This window comes from Protopterus annectens, chromosome 17.part0, assembly GCF_019279795.1.
Source record: "Protopterus annectens isolate FY-2018-M chromosome 17.part0, PAN1.0, whole genome shotgun sequence".
Lineage (NCBI taxonomy): Eukaryota > Metazoa > Chordata > Ceratodontiformes > Protopteridae > Protopterus > Protopterus annectens.
In genome coordinates, this window is record NC_056751.1 from 618,834,403 (window position 1) to 618,849,031 (window position 14,629).

General features: G+C 41.1%; 1 protein-coding gene across 1 annotated transcript in view; it reads left to right on the forward strand.

The window, feature by feature from the left end:
- Window positions 1–14,629, forward strand: part of LOC122791478 — a 366,144-nt gene that overhangs the window by 137,267 nt on the left and 214,248 nt on the right. The gene's annotated exons all lie outside the window — the stretch shown is intronic.

Sequence of the window (14,629 nt, forward strand, 5' to 3'; positions counted from 1 at the left end):
ATTTAATACAGCACACAGTGTTTGAAACTGTAGACTCATTTAAGGACCCGGGTATATGGGTAGATTCATCTATGAGTTTTTCTAATCATATCAACCAATTGGTTAATAGTAGTTATAGAACTATAGGTTATATAAAAACATTTATAAAGTCTAGGAAATCAAAAATAATTAAGTAATTGTTTGTTACTTACATTAGACTCAAACTTGAATATGGAATAATAATATGGAAACCCTATAAGAAAACAAACATGAGTAAAGTGGAAAGAGTACAACAAAAATATACCAAGGGTATCCATGGATGTAAAAAGTTAAGTTGTTATGAAAGACTAAAATATCTGAACATGTACAGTGTCACTTATAGATATCTAAGAGATCTTATTCAGGTATATGGGGCATTTAGTGACAACTACCTTTGAGAATGTTAACAAAAAGTACTAGAGAATCATCAGACAACCTATGTAGAAGATTCTATAGGAATGAAAATTGCACTAATTGGTTCTCTGACAGAGTAGCTGGTGCATGAAACAGACTAAAAAATTACATTAAAGCAAGTACTAGTTTAGATATTTTTAAGAATAGCCTGGATACTTATTATGGGAACAAGTGTTTGGGTATATTGGCAAGCTAGAAGGGCATTAATGCCCATGCTTGATATATTTGTGTGTATGTATGTATGTAGGTGTTCATAAGATATTTATTACTAAACTGACATAGCAGAAATAATTATATATAATTAAAGACAGAATACACAGTAGTGCAGCAATGTTCTTAAAACTAATTTCAGTGCTAATCATGCAAACAACTGTTGTTATACCTTTGCAGTTGAAATTCCACGGAAGACAGGAACAGATCAAGGAAATGTGTTATGCTGTCATTTTTGAGGGTCTATATCATATGAGCGAATAGGAAAAAACTGTGAATGTTCACAATCTCGAAAGTACCGGACCTCAAACTTGCTATTGTGGAGGGGGCTGCACCCCCCCTGCTAAATATATATTCCAACTCCAAGATTGCACTACAGTGAGAAAAGGGCAAATATTCCATTCTTCACTGTACCGTTATCTCAGAAAAAGCACTTCAAGGTCCAAGGTTTCGAGGTTATGAGCGTTCGCGTTTTTTCCTATTCGCTCATATGATATAGACCCCATTTATTAGCATGATTAACTGCAGTAATTAGTGATTCCTTTCATGTTTGAGGAGTGTGTACTGTAAAATGTGTTTGAAAAGTATGGATTTGAAACACAAAACCATTTCAATTCATTACAAATAAGCATAAGCATTATTATTATACATTTGCCCAAGTTACATAAGTACTTCCCCAATCACTACCCCCAAGCATACACATAAACACTTCACATACACAGCAGTACTTCAAGAAAGATATTTTTTCTCAATGGTTTAATGATTCAATACCTTGCATTACCACAGTACTGTGTGGATTTATTATGCTTTTTTTCCTGATTTTTTCTCTCCCCACCCTTTTTTCTCTTTTATTTACTATTTTGCTTATGCATTTCTTTTTACTTTGTTATTTTGCTTCTCTCCCATTTAATTTTTCTATTATATAAGTTTAAATCCTGCAGGAGCAGACCAGGCACGTTCCTCCCAGGCTAGGAAGACAACACCCTCCGTCCATCTGGGGTCATCCTCGCAGGGTCAGATTGGAGGAGCCAGTCCTGCAGACACTCAGGCACATGGCAGCCTGGCAAGCCTCCCTGAATAGCTACTTTAGAGATTGGAAGAGGAAGTACTGGAACAGGTAGTGGACAAGAGAATTACACCAGTCACAGCCTATCTTCAGCATGTAGAAGACAAGCTCACCCAGTAGGTGCTGACCACCACACAAACACAGGCCCCAACCCCCTCAACATCTGGAACCTCCACTGCAAGACCACCTGGCAGTGGATGTGTTTGAGGCTCTGTGGACTGCGCGCAGAGTTAAGACTTCCTCAACCCTTCTTCCCTTATTATTTCTCCTACACCATCTTCCCTATTTCCCACACTACCCTCTTACAAGAAAAAAGCTTTTGATAAATGGGGGAGGGGTCTGTCCCAAACAAAAACACAGTGTCCATTCTCTCCACCTCCTCCAGCTCAAACACTCTTGATATCTCTGTTGCATGATCCCCTCTTTGTTTGCCAGACATTTTTCAATCTTTCCTATCATCACCTTTCTATTCATTAATGAAACCATCAGGGTAGCCGCAAATGGATACTATGAAACTGTTCTAACCCCTTTACTTAAAAAAAACAAAAAAAAAAGTTTTAGGCTCCTGCATAGTATACAGCTTGGCTATAATGCTTTAAGTGTGACTGTGCTCAGTTGCACTTGCATATGATAAGCCAAGGCACATACAATTTATGATATTGCAAAATAGTTTGCACGTATGAAAAGACTACCTTTACACAACTTACACATTTAGCAAAAAAGGGCATGATTATAGAAATTGCTTTGTGTTTCTGTATTCAATGCAACTGTGTTAAACTGAACTTATTTGCATATCTACGGTGCACCATATTCCACGGATGCTCACTATGTACTTGCACAGCCCTGGACTATGAGTACCATCAAGAGTTCCATACTGCCTTAATATTCACCCATAACAAAAGATGAACACCCATTTCAAGTGTCCTTTAAATCAACACATTCTGTGACATTTTAAATGCACCATACTACTTTAATTTAACAAGAAATATATTGAATAGATTTATCTGAAAAAATTACAAAATTACATCATATTAACTCAATATTCTTAAACAATTCCTTTAATAAACTAGATTGCAGAAAGTTTTAGAAATGATGTTTGACTTTCTCAACACACAGAAAATAATTAAACTGTCAAATGAGAAAAATAGATGTTCCTGTCCCATTGCTGGCATTCTAAAAATAACATCACAATAATGCATTTATTACTTCTGGATTAACTTTAAATGTTCTAACTGTTGTATATGAAACACTTACAAATCACATTGTTAAATATAGGTTTTATTTGAATAGTATCTGTGACTTTTGTAAGTAGAAGTGGAAATGACAGATTGTTAACTGCAAGTTTCTACACAGTTTTAAGATCATCTTCATGTTTTTATAAGGGACAGATCATTAATTTCTTACATTTGTGCAGCTGGTATTTCTCATCTAACCTACGTCATAGGTAGGTGTCTTCCCTTTGGAAAATATGTAAAGTAGTTACTAAATGCTACCAATAAAATTGTGCCTAAGAATATACAAGGAGTGTCATTTACAAATTTTACTGAAATAGTTTAAAGAGCAACATACAACGCTGATATTCAACACCCTGCAATTATAAGGCATTAACAACTGAACACTAAATGAAAAGGAAAACCAAAGCAAACTTTATTGTGCGCATATTGTTGGGAGAAGAAATTTGGATTAAAATCAAAAGTGTCAAAAATGGCGGCTCCTAACATGTTAGTTTGGGATGGAATATATTATAAAAATAATATGAATCATTCCCAGTGATGCAAGAGCAGCAATACTGGACTGATTGTCAATGTAGGATTGCATTTAGATTTCTATATTGTAGCAAGAAAAGACATGCCCCCGGATACACAAATCCTCTGTGTAAGACTAAATAAGTCTTACCCGGAGGCTGCAGTGTAACGGTATGATGTCAGCTTGCCATGAATATTCATGAGGGCACGCTGACTCTACCCCAAGTCTAACACGGACCGTGCAGGCAAGCAGGAGGCATGTCCGACTGCCGAGCAGTGTAAAGGTCCACGCCCCTGCACGTGTGTGAAATGCAAAATGTCAACACACAAGAGTGAGTCCGCTCAAATGTCCATGTACCCAACACCACACTCCCTGACATTGTAAACGCACTGTTATAAAAAGTAAAACATTATTTTTTTTTCTAATTCCCGATATAGCTGCCCGTATTTGCTTGTGTGTGTGCGGGTGTGCCCATTGCTTAGCTGCAGTTAGCAATCTCGACATGGAAGAGCATAATAAGGAATGTGTATGCAAATTATGCCAAATAGTAATAGTGTAGTGGTAGAGCGTTCACACAAAGAGGAGGCATTCACGGTTTGAGTCCCAACACTCCCCTTCCTGTTTTATGTTCAAAGTGAGTATATGAAATAAGTCCTGACAGATATGATAAAACTTTTACTAAAAAGCATTGAAATGGCCTATGTATCAGTGAACAAAATGTAAAGTTATAAAGGAACCTGACATATAATTGCCTGCAGTTAAGCAGCGCTTTACCCAGCGCAATGTAGATGCCCATAGCTAAATTGTGCTTTACCCGGCACAATTTAGTTGCCCATAGCTAAATTGCACTTTACCCAGTGTAATCGGTTTGCACGGAGGTGCGCGCTGCGCCAACCAGCGCACTGTCAGGCAACGTGGAGCAACGTAGAGCAAAGTTGCTTAAACCCAGCCACGCCCCCTAACCTGTCTGGACAGTAGTAAAATAAAAAGCAATGATAAGGTTTGAACCCAGGACACTGTGCACCATAATCAAAGTACTGAACAACTAAGCCACAACAGCTTAGAATAAACATCCACTGTTAACATATATATAGCAATAAATGTTAGATTAACCATTGCTAAGCAGGTCTGCAGTCAGCCGAGAATATTAAAAAATGGCCAATCATAGAAAAGTGTGGGAAATGCGGCATATTTAAGCTGCATAGGTGGGAATACTCGCCATAACTGATTGTAGCTCCCATCTGCAGTTAGAATGTCTGGTGCTGGAGAGGGTACACGCTTTAGGGTGCAACGCTGGGTCATCAAGGAGTCAAGATACATGGTTTGACTCTAGTCCATCGGCATGAGACTCGACTCCTGCAGGGCCAGTTCCAAGGGATGGAGTATAAGGCAGAGGCTTGGAACCGGTTGGCTCATGAACTCACCAGTGCCACAGGCGTCCCTCGGACTGGTGAGCAAGTCCGTCACCACCATGCAGACCTGAAGAGACAGAAGCAGGACCTTCTGAACCAGTGGATCCAGGAGGCCCATCATATGCATGATGCCCCACTACTAAGTAGGTAGCCATGGAATGCAGTATGTAAGACATGCTAATATAGTCTAAATAATGGATAGGTATGTCTCAATATCCATTCATTTACTTTACAGCTGCAGGTGTTCATGCTATGAATCATCAAGCCTATGCAGATAGGCTGCTAAGGCTGCGCCACCAGGCAGGTTAGTAAATATTCTGCATGTATTGTTACATGATGTATGTGAGTGAGCATGACAAAAGTGTTTAAAATGTCCTGAATAAATCCTCTGCATGTACTGTTATATAACAAACATCAGTGAGCCAGAAATAGAGTGTACTAACCCAGCAATCAAGGTAAAATAAGTGTGGAATACTATCTCTGCATGTACTGTCATAACATATAAGTAAGCAGGCCTGAAAAAGAGTGTTGTAACCTATCAAGAAAGGTATAATATGTCCTGAATATGTCTTCCGTATGCATTGTAATATCAAATAAAGGAGAGAGCCTGTAGAAAAGAGTGTTCAATGTAATTAATAAAGGTATAAAACTTGTAGTGTGTCTGTGTCACTTACTTTGAAATGTTGTTGTACCCTTGCAATAAATAAATAGTACTGTTGTATTAGGTGCTGTCAACCCACAGTTGTGCAGTCCCATAAGAAGTGGATGAAGGAAGTGGCAGTAGCTGTGAAGCATAAAACATTTATTCCCTGAATAAATCCTCTGCATGTACTGTTACATATCATAAGTCAGATAGCCATGAATAGAGTGTAGTAACCTATGAATAAATCAAAAATATGTCTGGAATACTATCTCTGCATGCACTGTCATAGAAAATAAGTGAGTGAGCCTGAAAAACAATGCTGTAACCTATCAATAAAGGTATAATATGTCCTGAATAGGTCTACTGTATGCAGTGTAATATCAAATAAAGGAGAGAGCCTGTAGAAAATAGATTTAATGTAAGTAAGGAAGGTATAATACTTGCAGTCTGTATGTGTCAGTTACTCAGAAATGTTGTTGTATCCTTGCATTAAAGAAATATTACTGTTGTATTAAGTGCTGACAACCCACAGTTGTGCAGTCTCATATAAAGTGGATGAAGGAAGTGCCAGTAGCTGTGAAACATGTAACAGTCCTCAACAGCTGTTAAATGGCTGACATGCATAGGTAAATCTGGCACACGAGTAGCTTGTCAAGGTGTTCCCCAGAAATGTTAGTGTGCTACCTGAAAAGTAGGGTTGTGTAGAAAATCAAGTAAAAATGTCACATGAACACATCCAGATGTGCAGATGCATATAAATATAAATAAAATACAAGTATGTAGCAGTAACATCTGCATCTTGGACAGTTACTATGTCAGATATAGGTCAGGTATATAATGAACTAGCCAAACCCATAACGCAATCAAATGCATGTTGCCTAGTGTAATAATACATGTAAGGGATATACACCTGCAGTTAATAGGAATGTAGTGTACAGTTAAAGTACTAATAATATGTTAATGGAGGTTTCTTTTTACACCCTACTCCATGTGCATAAACAATGCAATTCCACACCTCAATGGGTATGTCTAATCTCATAACATTTGTTGGGACATATGTCCTATTGTTATATAAAATCTGCATTTACTTTGATGCATATCCCCTGTTAAAACACCACAATCTTGGTGGCCTGTTGCCACCAATCATCCCTACATGCTGTTGTAATGTCCAGTGTCATTCAATATATGCATGTTTTATGCTTGCTGTTCAACTGTTGTAACCCTGGTGTGTTGGGTTAATGGGAATATTACTGCATGCTGTTACAACTAGCTTGGAATGCTGTTGTCTATGCTGTAATTAAACACACCTAATCACAGAACATATGGGAAGGCCGGTCCCAGCAGACCCACCTGTCCCTCCTCAGCTGGCAGTTGCACCTGGCACCAGCAGTTCTGGTGCCCAGCCCAGGCTACCCTCCTCCGTTGGTCCTGTGCCACCTTCGGGTGGAAGTGCTGCAGGGGATGGGGCTCATCCCCCCCTGCAAGAGTGGGCAGAGAAGGGCCTCCTGTCACCCTCTGAAGGGTCTGGGTTGTGGTGCATAGGGAGATCCAGAGTTTAGTCACTGATCCCCTATGCCAACTCGAGGCAAGAGTGGCCCAACCCGCGGGTGAGCCTGCCCCTCCTATGCAGCCCCCAGCACAGCGACCTTCGGGTCTGTGAAGGTTCAGTGGTTACTGCCCATGGGTGAGGATCTCAGTTCCACTGTTACCATCTGTGGGCTCATGGGCTTGCAATTTTGAAACATCCGTCCCCGTCAATTGTGTTCACCCACCCCATGTGTTATACTCCACCCCTGTATGCATCTTGTTTGTCTTGTCTGTTTACCTACCCAACCCACCTCCCCAAATATACCTACTTCCTCTACCTCACTTTCCACTCTCCCCTGAAAAAAAAAAAAGGGCAATCTGTACCTGCAAAAAAATTACACCCCATACATAGCTGCCCATTTTGCACACATGTCCGCTGGACATGTAAACTAATAATTATAATTGGCAGTACAACATACTTTGTTGTCCTCACCCCTCTATCAGGGGTGGAAGGTTTCAAATTTCACTCCAAATTTGCTACATATGCACAGCTGTTGCTGGTAAAGAAATGGGCAGCTATGGACCTTCCCTGCACCCGTCCTGCACATCCCGAGCTTGTTTACCTACTGTCTTTCCCTCTTTGTGACCCCTTTTTCACCACTTTCCTATCTTCCCATTTTCTTTTCTTTCAAAGAAATTAGTGTGGGGGTTAGCGGGAGTAAGCACTTTTAAACAGTAGTAAGTGGGTTTAAGCGAGTGTGTGCATGTGTGCGCTTAGCTAAGCATCGCTAAGCATCACGCAACCCCATCAAACCCACTTGCAACTTATTAAAAGTGCCTTAGTCACTCTGTGTCAGGGCCCTTGTTCTGCTCAGCAGCAAAATAAAATACCTATGTCCGTCTTGAACCCCAGACCTTGGACTCTTTAGACTGCATGAAGTACCACTAAGCCACAACAGATATACAATAAGTTAGTGCTGCAAAAAAATATGTCATGCATTACAATGAATGAATGTAAAAGAAAAATAGGAAATCCATAACACAAAGCTTGTTCTGTTGATCTTTACCGGCAATTGTTGTGGAATTGCATTACATGAGTGTGATGTGAGAAGCAGCCGGTCAAACAGAAAATAATGTTACAGAGGCACTTTACAACCCCCACACAGTATCATAGCAGGACAAACACTGGTATATCTGAGTAGGGCAGAGGACATACCTGCTAACTCTGTCAACTTTCCAGGGATGTCCCTGATTGTGAAACATATTTTAGCTGTGTCCCTCAGAATCCTTCAGAAAAGTACTGATGTCAGTCAGAAAGGTGGGCTATTACACAACGAATACTGACAATAATAACAGTAGACACCACTTGTACGTCATGAAAGGAGTACTAATCCATATTCACTGCTTCACTGAAGTCTACACCTACTGTCCCTATTATGTGTAAGGTGTACCTCACTTTCAATTACCTATCCCTGACTCCATGCAAAAATGTATCTGAGTGTTCCATAGGCCTGGAAGAGGCACAAACACAGAGGCATATAGGCTATACTGCTGTTACACACTCTGCAAATAGCTTTGTTAGGACCTCCCCAAGCATACCCTTATGTTGGAGTACAATACATAAATACCAATGGATATAGCCATGTACTGGTAGCAACTGACTTTAACAATGCCATTGTACCAGTGCTGAAAACACCTGTGAGTTGCACAGACAAAGAATGACAGTGCGACCTCTGGCTACTATCTGGGTAGGTTCACAGTTGGGAACTATGCAGACAGACAACCTGCCCTGATAAACTCACAGGTGCACACCAATCCTGCAAGTCCAGTAAGATAATATTCACACATTAATGCATAATGCTCTCTGTATGTAAGCACCCCCCCACAATTAAAAGATACTTATGTATTTAGGGTCTACCAAGTGTGTAGGTAGGCATACTCAGTACAGGAACTGTCCAGTTGTCCTGCGAACCCTGTGCTAATGTCAACACTAAAAAACACAAACCCTGCAGAAGTCAGTACATTAATATTCCCAGTATAACAGTTCACAAACAGTTCATGTGTCAAGAGAATATGTCTCAATAACTACATTCATATGGCAGTTAATTATATGAGCCGAAAAGAAACTACATAGTCACATAAATGTTGTGTAAGCATTTGTAGTGGTAAGTAAAACTCTACACTGATAGCTCAGTATTGGAAGTGGCAACAGTCAGGTCTGAGTACAACATATACATCACTGTCTACACCTCTAGCTTCATTTATAAGATGTATACCAACCTTCTGACTTACACAACCGTGTCCACAGCAAACAAGCATTGGCCCCACTCTGGAAATCTGAAAGGGCTACGCCTACATACCTTAGCAATTTATAGCATTGGGTTGCTATGACAGTGAGTACTGCAATTACCACTCAGCAGGCTGTATGCATTAACCAAATGCTGGGCAACAACTGGTGCAGAGGCATCACATGCAAATGTGCAGATACCTATAAAAGCAGATAGTACTTGCTATCCCCACATGCAATCATTACATTGCACATTCCAGACAGTGAACAGCTCCAAGCACGTAAGAAAAAAAAAAAAAATAAAAGCAAACAACAGTACATTTCTGTACTTAATAAAAACAAAAACATCAAAGCATACACAGACGGACCTGAAAGGGACATACAGGTATGTAACAGTTTGTAGTTACCGGCAAGTAGTAGATGTTTATGATTAGTACTGTAGATCCTCTGAAACATGTATATGTGGCAGCAGTAGGTATGTATGCACTGATGCCATGCATAAGTATTGCCATGGAGAAATTGTTGTGTAGCTGTGTGCAGTGGGACATTTATAGCTCAGCAGTACATGTCAAACATCTGAACATGTTATCTATGGTCTGTACAGTAATGTGTTTAATGGCAGTTTGGGGGAGTAGTGCAAACACCTATAGAAACTTGGATGTCACAGAGTAAGACATGCATGATAGTCACATAATGTGTAGCTTAGCATTGGCAACTGCTGTAGCAGGCTAGTATAGTAATGTATAATTTGCAGCTATGTATACCCTTGTACTATTACTGTATGCACACATGACAACTGTCCATGTTGCAGCAAGGCCCAACAGGTCATCCATGAGGTGTACGGACTTACAACAGTGTGGTCCTTGTGTCTGTATGGCACACACATATGGCGAGATACATGTGTGTCTGATTTATAAGCATCTGAACATGTGCATAGAGCAAGGGACTCACTGCAACTGTTTGTGAAGGGCGGACATTTATATGTTGGTGCAGGTTGTTATGTGCATATTTATATGTAGGTTGTAGTGTGTGTCAAACAAGACAGCATACAGTGCTGGCATATGACATGTGTTGTTCAAACGCCGTGGGTATGATTTGTTAGGTATATAGTCTTCCGGATTGGGAGTCCTGCTAAACATATATGGGCTGGGAACACCTTCCATTCATTCTGCACAAGACTGTGCAATATCATTACATAACTGTATCCCCCTCAACCTTTGCATAATTGATATTCCCACCATGAAAGGTGGGCTATATATGTGCCGATATGCATATCTATGTGTACACCAGTGGATGTTCATATGTATGCTCCAGCTGAATGTTGTACATGTATTGCCATCCCTGTTGTTAAAAGCCCTGTACCCATGAACTACCACATAGGTGGTAGTCTACTCAACACTGAAGGTGTGATAAGAGACTACGGGACACAGGTGGATAGTAGTGTCCCTAATGATGATCACTGTGCTACACTAGTCATGTAAACCTAGTACAGTCCACATGTCATCAGTAAATGTGTGTCATCCATGGAAACATAGGTCAGTTTTCCACTCCACTCATTAGTCATAACACCCCTCATAGAGTACAATGTCTCTGTTGGTATGTACCTCAGAAGATATCCACAGCAACAGTAGACGCCAGACACATACCTCACAAAGAGTATTACTGGACTCAAACATATGCCCTATGCTGACTGTCTTACAAAACCACAGCTACACTGTGTTGCATATCGACTACCCAGAGGCTATCCCTGCCTAACATACAAAGCTATGGCAAACCCACAGGTGTTAGATGTGCTCCATGTAAACAGATGGAACACCAGACAAGATACACATTCTACTGATCTAAACCTTGTAATGTAAAAAGTAGAACATGCTCGACTGGCACATTATCATCACAGACACATACCATACTGTGGAACCAAGGCTATACTGCTGTTACACACTCTGCAAATAGCTTTGTTAGGACCTCCCCAAGCATACCCTTATGTAGGAGTACAACACATAAATACCAATGGATGTAGCCATGTACTGGTAGCAACTGACTGTAACAATGCCATTGTACCAGTGCTGAAAACACCTGTGAGTTGCACAGACAAAGAATGACAGTGTAACCTCTGGCTACCATCTGGGTAGTTTCACAGTTGGGAACTATGCAGACAGATGACCTGCCCTGATAAACTCACAGGTGCACACCAATCCTGCAAGTCCAGTAAGATAATATTCACACATTAATGCATAATGCTCTCTGTATGTAAGCATCCCCCCCACAATTAAAAGATACTTGTGTGTTTAGGGTCTACCAAGTGTGTAGGTAGGCATACTCAGTACAGGAAGGTCCTCATTAGCAGTTGCCATGAATAATCATGATGACTGGATGTGAGATGGGAAACACAACCCGGTAATCACCCCTGTGGCTCTGCATGACAGGGACACATGAACCTACATTACATGGGTGTTGTAGTGCAGGGTATCATATGTCTAGGCTTCCACAGGCCCTATGGATAACAGCCTATCAGCTACCTAGGACACGATACACACACGCATGTACCTGTTGCATCACATGTTATGTGAGGTTGACTGCATGTGATGGAGAATGTGTATGCGAATGTGTCAATGATGTGTATATGTGTAATAGCCTAGTGGGAATCTGTGTATACCATGGTATGTTGTTTTGTAACTCTAATCCCATCAAAAGGTCCGTATGCTATTGCCAGGCAGGAAAAGCAGTATGGCATATGGTGTGACGTAGTCCCATGGTGTCGACTGGAGTGTGCCATTGTAGGCTAAAGCAGTACATGTATGCTTATTGATTGTTAACACTAGTGAATACAAGTCACGTATGGACTGTAGTACTAGCTGAAGCTGTATGCCTCAACTGCACAGTATGGTTTATATCCACATGGCTTGGTAACACACTTTTGTTTGTTACCTGTAGTCCTCACACATTACATACCTCAGGCATGAGGTTATGTAGGTGATGACACACAGTAATGTATGGTACACAGGTAAATGTAATCTGGGTTGCCATACCTTTGTGTCTTGTAGGTATGTCCGATGTGTGTGGGTATGACTGTAACATGGCCTTGGTGGTATGTGTTTCACAGGATATAAGTGCATATCTAGCAACATGTATAGTGTTGTACAGCAGTATGTCACCTATAGTGATGAATGTGCACATATGTTACTGAGAGGTTTGCTATCAAGAAGTGTGGTGTACTGGTAGTACTGTAACCATACTGTACATTAATTTCAATGGATGACAAATGTCTGTATGCATTAGCTTCATATACACCTACTGTGGCTAGGTGTTGCATTGTGTCACATACAGTGTGCCATGTACTGTTGTATATTCTTACATACTGGTTTCACTTTGTGGCTGTGCAGAACATGGTTTGGTATATAGTATGTGCCAGGCACTGTCAGGCAGTTGTAGGCTTAGCAGTCATATGTGGTATTAAAAGTGTGTATCTACTGACAGCCAATAGGTTGCTATATATGGCATTTCATTGATATCTGTCAATTAGAATGTTGAGTGTGCCACATGACTTGCTCACAATTAATGTTTAATTGTCTTCCAGGGTTATGTCACACAACAGGAAGGCAGCCTATCCCCCTGAGGAGGAAGAAGTTATATCAGATGCACTCATCCAACATTATAACCTTCTGTTCTCAAGAACCTGCCAGGACCAGCATGGTCGCACTGCACTGTGGCAGGATGTTGTCTGTTGGGTGAATGATGTAGGCATGCATAACTGGATGTATGAGCAGGTACACCATCACTGCAGTGATTTAATCAGACATGTCCAGCAGCATGCCTCCGATGTCCACAAACAACAGCTTGCCACAGGTGATGGTGCTGCTACACATCCCCCCTCACCAGAGTGGAAGAGCTGCTCCTCAGCATGGTGGCTCCTGGACAACCAGTACAACATCATCATGGAGGCCGGAGTCACCCAGCACAGCGATAACGGGCATGCAGGTAACATGGCATATTTGTAGACCAATGTTATCCCAAGTGTTATAATATGCATTAATCAAATGTGTACTGTGTATGCAGAATATGTGGAGCCTGGTGTCATGCAATACGGATAATTCAGGACATTATCTGTATGCCTGTGACTGTCACCTCATGTACTACTGTATAATTGCAGACTCACAGCAGCAATGCCATAGTTGTTGACACTGACATACTGTCTCATATCCTTGCAGGTCCCTCTGGTGTGATAGCAAGACAGCAGACCCATGCTGGTGAGTGGGCTACAGTTAATATAGCATATAACATGTGCACGTCATAGGAAAGTTGTAGGCCATATACACATGTTAAACACCTACACATAGTGCATGCTCTGCATGCTCTCTGTGTGACTATGCACGTCCCAGTGACATGAGTAGCTGACTCATACACATGCAACACACAGAGCATCACAAACAAGTGGGATATACTGTAGTGGACATTGTATAGGCAGAGTCAATACACATGGCATATGTAGAAACCTGCTGTAAGGTCATACTCCAGTATTCCATATGTCATCAACACAGCACACATACTATACCTGGGCATAGAGGCCTATCATGGGGTGGTGTGACATGGGTCAACACACAACACAGTCATGCTAGGCATTGCTCCCTATTGAACACCTGACATGCCCATGTAACAACTGTCTGTAAACTGTTAAATGTAGCCTAAGTGGTGCAGGTCAGGTACAGCAAGATAGTTGCCAGTGTGACATGTATCAGTGGCCTTGAGTGACCACATGATGCTGCCTGATGATGGCTCATGGTACTACACTACATCCAGTTACAGTGCCTACAAGTACTACACATAGCATTCATTGTTATACACCTGACAGTTGTCAGGCATCCGGCCATGGTTTGTATACCTATGAGTGATGGTACACAGGACATTGGAAAGTGTTTCTGACTTGCAGTCCAATGTTGTGTCCATGTACACATTGTGTACCAGGGTGAGGCCAATCATTGAACAACACACATGCATCAACGACATGTATACTGTTATCAACAAGGACTCTCTACACTCACACTGCATGCTGTTGAGCAACAGACATCCTGCATGATGACACGTGTGATAGGACTCTTTGACTTATGATACTGTACTTCACCATCAACCACTAACGACTATGTTCCATATTGCTGTTGGTGTGTGTGTGTGTGTGTGTGTGTGTGTGTGTGTGTGTGTGTGTGTGTGTGTGTGTGTGTGTGTGAACTTGAATGAGTAGTGTATTAGTGTGCATGTGTTCATGTGTGCATGTGTTCATGTGTTCATGTGTTCATGTGTGCATGTGTTCA